This window comes from Schistocerca cancellata, chromosome 2 (assembly GCF_023864275.1).
Source record: "Schistocerca cancellata isolate TAMUIC-IGC-003103 chromosome 2, iqSchCanc2.1, whole genome shotgun sequence".
Taxonomy (NCBI): domain Eukaryota; kingdom Metazoa; phylum Arthropoda; class Insecta; order Orthoptera; family Acrididae; genus Schistocerca; species Schistocerca cancellata.
In genome coordinates this window covers 306,049,482-306,056,295 of record NC_064627.1, presented here as the reverse complement: position 1 = coordinate 306,056,295, position 6,814 = coordinate 306,049,482, and the positions used below count along the sequence as shown (strand labels likewise).

Sequence of the window (6,814 nt, the reverse complement as noted above, 5' to 3'; positions counted from 1 at the left end):
GTGGAATTTTTCATGCAGTAATTTTGCACTAGCTTCCATTCCTAAGTGACTTGTATTTCTGAATTTCTAAATTTCCTTGGATATTTTTGTACTTCCTTCTTTCATCGATCAACTGAAATATTTCTAACTATATATGACGGTAGTATCTGTTCCCGAAAGAACAGTTACCGTCAATGACCATGCAGCTTTGCTAGAAATGAAATGATAATTAAATTGACACCCTAGCTGCAAGCAGGCGTTGATACACTTCATTGGGGACATGTTGAAAATGTGTGCCCCGACCGGGACTCGAACCCGGGATCTCCTGCTTATATGGCAGACGCTCTATCCATCTGAGCCACCGCGGGCACAGAGGATAGTGCGTCTGCAGGGACTTATCCCTTGCACGCACCCCGTGAGATCCACATTCCCAACATGTCCACAATACTACATTCGTAGTGCGCCTAATAGTTGTTTGCCCATCATACTCATTACTCGTGGCGGATTAATCTACCAAGTCCCGTACGAGTTCGGGCACAGCGTGTGCGTTCGCACAAGAAGGTCAAAGGCCGGGAACCCATATTTTTAACTATATATGACGGTAGTATCTGTTCCCGAAAGAACAGTTACCGTCAATGACCATGCAGCTTTGCTAGAAATGAAATGATAATTAAATTGACACCCTAGCTGCAAGCAGGCGTTGATATTCTGTTTCTGTTCTTCTGTTTCCCATGGTTCTTTTATAGTTACCTTCTTCGTATCTATGTTTTTCTTTCCAACTTTCGTGTCTGCCCTTTTTAGAGATGTCCATTCCTCTTCCACTGAACTGCCTCCTGAGATATTCATTGTCGTAGTATCTACAGCCTTGGGGCCTGTCTCTTCATTCCGTTATACTTCTGTATCCAACTTCTTTGCGCACTGATTCTTCAGCCTACTCTTCGTCACAACTAAATTGTGATTTGATCCAATATCTGCTCCTGGGTACACCTTACAACCCAGTATCTAATTCTGGAATCTCTGCCTGACCATGATGTAATCCCGCATTTCGCGCCCTTTTCCAAGTAGAGCACGTCTTCTTGTGATTCCTGAACAGACTATTCGCTGTGAATTGCTGAAATTTATTGCGTAACTAAATTAGTCTTTCTCCTCTCTTATTCCTAGTACCCAGCCCATATTCTCCGCCAACCCTTTCTTTTACTCCTTCCATTACAACCACATTCCAGTCCTCCATGACTGTTAGATCTTCATTTAGCTTTGTGTACTGAATTACCCGTTCAATATCTACACATACTTTTCTATCTCTTCACCTCCGACTTGCAACGTCGGCATGCGAACTATCGTCGTCGGTGTTGGTTTGCTGTTGGTTCTGATGAGAACAATCTCATCACTGATCTGTTCACAGTATCTCAATCTCTACCCTACCTTCCTCGTTGCTGTAGCTCGTAAGGGCACATAAACTTGCAAGTCTTCAATGGGCCAAACAGCACAGAAACTGGAAAGTAGCTGACTGATGGCAAGTCGCGATTTTGCCTCTTTTCGGGTGACGCAAGGCACCAAGCGCACTAAAAGCCGAATGAGGCGTTACTCCACAGTGTTTTAAGTTATGTGATTCAAGATGCTGGGAAAATGAACCAATTGATTTATTTCAGTATTCTCGGAGAGCAAAAGTAGCTCTTTCTTTTCCATCTGCATGATGAGTAGGCTGTGGACACTCGCGTCTTGAAATATGGCGACAGCTGTGTTCAAAAGGCTGCACTCTTATGTTCCTGGTTTGGCAAACAATCATGCACCCTATATTGTTCCTCGACTGGTACATCAAATCCGCCTATGTTAATCCCATAGAAAACGTTTGGATCTATTTGGAATGCGGGCAAAGCGTAGAAGTCAAAACCCCCGCAGTTTGGTAGCTCTGTGGATCTAATCATCAATGACTGGCATCAACTGGACATGACATACCTGTAAAAACTCGTGGACTCTTTTACTCGCTGAACTGAGGACACTGCCAAGCTTAAACAGTATTCGCGTGATATCTGCTAGAGGAGATTAGTTATTTGTATGGCGTACTTACGGTCGTGCATGGGTAGTGATGCTTCAAAATGAATTTTTTTATAGAATTTGTAATTTTTCAGGTATTTATTTTTCATTATTCGTAACTTCTAGATCTTAGTATGTCATACAGCAATTTTTTAGTATCTCTTACAGCAAATAACTAACAGTAACCAGTTCAGAAGTACGTGGTTCACTACCTTCTTGTTCTCGAGGACTTACTGGCTGTTAATGTGACTTTCGTGTATTTGATAAACTGTCTCTGTTCCTCGACTTCTGATTTAATCAGTATGTGCACCTAAAAATGTCTATACGAGTTGCATGTTAAGTACACTGAGGGCAACTGCATACAATGATTGATAACATGCTGTGTCACTGAAACGTATTTTCTGTTTGATGGTTAGTGTACTTTAGTTTTCCTCGAAGTTAGGAGAGTGCAACAGCTCTAATTTCAAATCTTAGTATGAGCACGGGGTGTGGAAAATTATGGAAACATCAAAAACACAGCATGTTAACATGCTTATTACGTTGAAGGAAAACCGTTGGCATTAGAAACAGTTTCCAGTCGCCTCGGAACGGATAAACGCAGGCCTGTGTGGTTTTCAAGAGAATCTTACACCACTCTTCCCGGAAACGAGAGGCAAGTTCAGTTGACAACGACGTAGATAGTAAGCGAACACGCCTCGTCTCCAAAGTACACAACAATGGCTCAATAATATTGAGATCCGATGACTGTGGTGGCCAGAGAAGATGCGACAATTCATCCACTTGTTCACAAAACCAGTCCTGAATTATGTGAGTTGTGCAAACAGGTGCTCCGACGTTTTGGAACATAGCTTCAACATTAGGGCACAATCATTGTACAATGTGATGGACCTGACAAGCCAAAGTAATCACATAATCGTTGGCTGTAATGCATCCAAGTAGAGTACACATGCGCCCCATCGAATATCACTATACGGCTGCACAAATCATCACCGAACTCCCTCTATGTTTCACTCTTTGACGCAAACTCGGCCAGAAGTTAGCACATGTTTGATTCCGGAGGTCCGCATAAAATATCATCCGAAATTGTGCTAAATGCATTCTCTGAAAATTATTTCAAGCAGTTAGTTCAGGAGCCCAAGCGAATAGTGAACGGTTGTGAAAACACACTTAACTTCTTAGCAACAGATAATCCTGAGTTAATAACGAGCATCAAAACCGATATAGGGATTAGTGAACACAGGGTTGTAGTAGCGAGATTGAATATTGTAATCCCCAAATCCCCGAAAAATAAGCGAAAAATATACCCATTCAAATAAGCAGATAAAAATTCACTTGACGCCTTCCTGAGAGACAATCTCCACTCATTCCAAATTAATAATATAAGTGTAGACCAGATGTGGCTTAAATGCAAAGAAATAGTATCGCCGGCCGTTGTGGCCGAGTGGTTGTAGGCGCTTCAGTCTGGAACCGCGCGACCGCTGCCGTCGCAGATTCGAATCCTGCCTCGGGCATGGGTGTGTGTGATGTCCTTAGGTTAGTTAGGTTTAAGTAGTTCTAAGTTCTAGGCGACTGATGACCTCAGATGTTAAGTGCCATAGCGCTCAGAGCCATTTGAACCATTTTTGAAATAGTATCGGCAGCAATTGAGAGATTTACACCAAATAAACTAACAAACGCGGAGCTGATCCTCCTTGGTAAACAAAACGGGTTAGAACACTGTTGCAGAAACAACGAAACAAACATTCCAAATTTAAACAGAAGCAAAATCCCAAAGATTGACGATCCTTTACAGAAGCTCGAAATTTAGCGCGGAGTTCAATGCGAGACGCCTATAACAGTTTCCACAACGAAACTTTGTCTCGAAACCTGGCAGAAAATCCAAAGAGATTCTGGTCGCATGTGAAGTATGTTAGCGGCAAGAAACAATCAATGCCTTCTCTGCGCGATAGCGATGGAGATACTATCGAAGACAGTGCTGCCAAACGAGAGTTACTAAACACAGCCTTCCGAAATGCCTTCACAAAAGAAGAAGAAGTAAATATTCCAGAATTCGAATCAAGAACAGCTGCCAACATGAGTAACGTATAAGTAAATATCCTCGGAGTAGTGAAGCGACTCAAATCACTTAATAAAAGCAGTCTTCTGGTCCAGACTGTATACCAGTTAGGTTCCTTTTGGAGTATGCTGATGCATTAGCTCTATACTTAGCAATCATACACAACCGTTCGCTCGACGAAAGATCCGTACCCAAAGATTGGAAAGTTGCACAGGTCACACCAATATTCAAGAAAGGCAGTAAGAGTAATCCACTAAATTACAGGCCCATATCGTCAACATCGATATGCAGCAGGATTTTAGAACATATATTGTGTTAGAACATTACGAATTACCTCGAAAGTTCAAATGGTTCAAATGGCTCTGAGCACTATGGGACTTAACATCTCAGGTCATCAGTCCCCTAGAACTTAGAACTACTTAAACCTAACTAAACTAAGGACATCACACACATCCATGCCCGAGGCAGGATTCGAGCCTGAGACCGTAGCGGTCGCGCGGTTCCAGACTGAAGCGCCTAGAACCGTTCGGCCACCAATGGCCGGCTTACCTCGAAGGAAACGGTCTATTGACACACAGTCAACATGGGTTTAGAAAAATCGTTCCTGTGAAACATAACTAGCTCTTTATTCACATGAAGCGCTGAGTGCTATTGACAAGGGATTTCAGATCGATTCCGTATTCCTGGATTTCCGGAAGGCTTTTGACACTGAAGCACACAAGCGGCTCGTAGTAAAATTGCGTGCTTATGGAATATCGTCTCAGTTATGTGACGGGATTTGCGATTTCCTGTCAGAGAGGTCACAGTTCGTAGTAATTGACGGAAAGTCATCGAGTAAAACAGAAATGATTTCAGGCGTTCCCCAGGGTAGTGTTATAGGCCCTTTGCTGTTCCTTATCTTCATAAACGATTTGGGAGACAATCTAAGCAGCCGTCTTCGGTTGTTTGCAGATGACACTGTCGTTTATCGACTAATAAAGTCGTCAGAAGATCAAAATAAACTGAAAAACGATTTATAAAAAATATCTGAATGGTGCGAAAAGTGGCAGTTGACCCTAAATAACGAAAAATGTGAGGTCATCCACATGAGTGCTAAAAGAAACTCGTTAAACTTCGGTTACATGATAAATCAGTCTAATTTAAAAGCCGTAAATTCAATTAAATACCTAGGTATTACAATTACGAACAACTTAAATCGGAAAGAGCACATTGAAGATGTTTTGGGGAAGGCTAACCAAACGCTGTGTTTTATTGGCAGGACACTTAGAAAATGTAACCGACCTACTAAGGAGACTGCCTACGCTATGCTTGTTCGTCATCTTTTAGAATACTGCTGCGCGGTGTGGGATCCTTACCAGATAGGACTGACGGAGTACATCGAAAAAGTTTAAAGAAAGGCAGCACGTTTTGTATTATCGCGAAATATGGGAGAGAGTGTCACAGAAATGATTCAGGATTTGGGCTGGCCAACTTTCTCCTCCGAATGCGAAAATATTTTGTTGACACCGACCTACATAGGGAGGAACGATCACCACGATAAAATAAGGGAAATCAGAGCTCGTACGGAAAGGTATAGGTGTTCATTCTTTCCGCGCGCTATACGAGATTGGAATAATAGAGAACTGTGAAGTCGATGAACCCTCTGCCAGGCACTTAAATGTGATTTGCAGAGTATCCATGTAGATGTAGATGTAGAAGTTGGAAAGAGAGCTCAGCAAGATTCAATCGACGCAATGGTCTGTTACATTGCTCCATAGTCCAGGTTTTATGATTTCGGCGTCACGTTTTTCTGTTAGGGGCATTTGCCTGACTGATAAGCGGTATTAGAATTACAGATCACTTTGCAGTTCCCTGAGTGTGACATTCAGTTCTGCAGTGACTCTTGCAGCTATTGTCCTCTTATTTTTCGTTACAATCCTCTTCAATGACCGTCTGTCCGTTCACTCAGCACACGCTTTCGTCCGCCTTGTGACTCAGTGGAGCAGGTTTTTTCTGCTTTCCCCGTATGTGTTATAAATCTATTAGATGATGCCTCTTGGAACAGCAAACACTTGCCGGCCGGGGTGGCCGAGCGATTCTAGACGCTTCAGTCTGGAACCGCGCGACCGCTCCGAGCGCAGGTTCGAATCCTATCTAGGGCATGGATGTGTGTGATGTCCTTAGTTAGGTTTAAGTAGTTCTAAGTTCTAGGGAACTGATGACCTCAGAAGTTAAGTCCTGTAGTGCTCAGAGCCATTTTAACCAACCAGACACTTTGGCTGCCTTGTTTTCGGTAGCACCCACGTATTAGCGCCAACAATTTGACGTTCCAATTTACTTACCTCCGGTGTAATCCACTAACAACTCCACAAAAGACTTGAGACGTATTGAGGACATTGCACAGGGGCCGTTCGTGGTCAAATGCAACGGCGCAACCTGCACAGTTGGCTAACATCTGCGTTTATGTCAAGCATGCATTCCTCCAGGTTTCCTCATATCTTTGTCCAAACCTGGTAGTCGGCAGCGTTAAACGGCTGACGAATGAGGCTGTGAGATACGTGAGAATCAAACTGCAGGGCGCGTGACATTCTGTTTTCTCTCGCGGATTAACCATCCTTCGTAGTGAGACACAGATGTTGCAGGCTATGTCGTCAGTCGCAAAAAGCACTTCTGATTGGCCAGCGCAGGTAGCAATCAGAGATCATTATGATGGAAATATCACTGGTACTGCCGCGGAAAACATGGGGAGCTCCACGCATGCAGCAT

The 6,814-nt window shown here is 43.2% G+C and overlaps 1 non-coding gene across 1 annotated transcript; it reads right to left on the bottom strand.

Moving 5' to 3' along the window:
- Positions 1–273: 273 nt before the first annotated feature.
- Trnai-uau (transfer RNA isoleucine (anticodon UAU)) lies at positions 274–348 on the bottom strand. The gene has a single exon. It is a non-coding gene; the product is annotated as a tRNA-Ile (tRNA).
- Between the last annotated feature and the right edge of the window lie 6,466 nt (positions 349–6,814).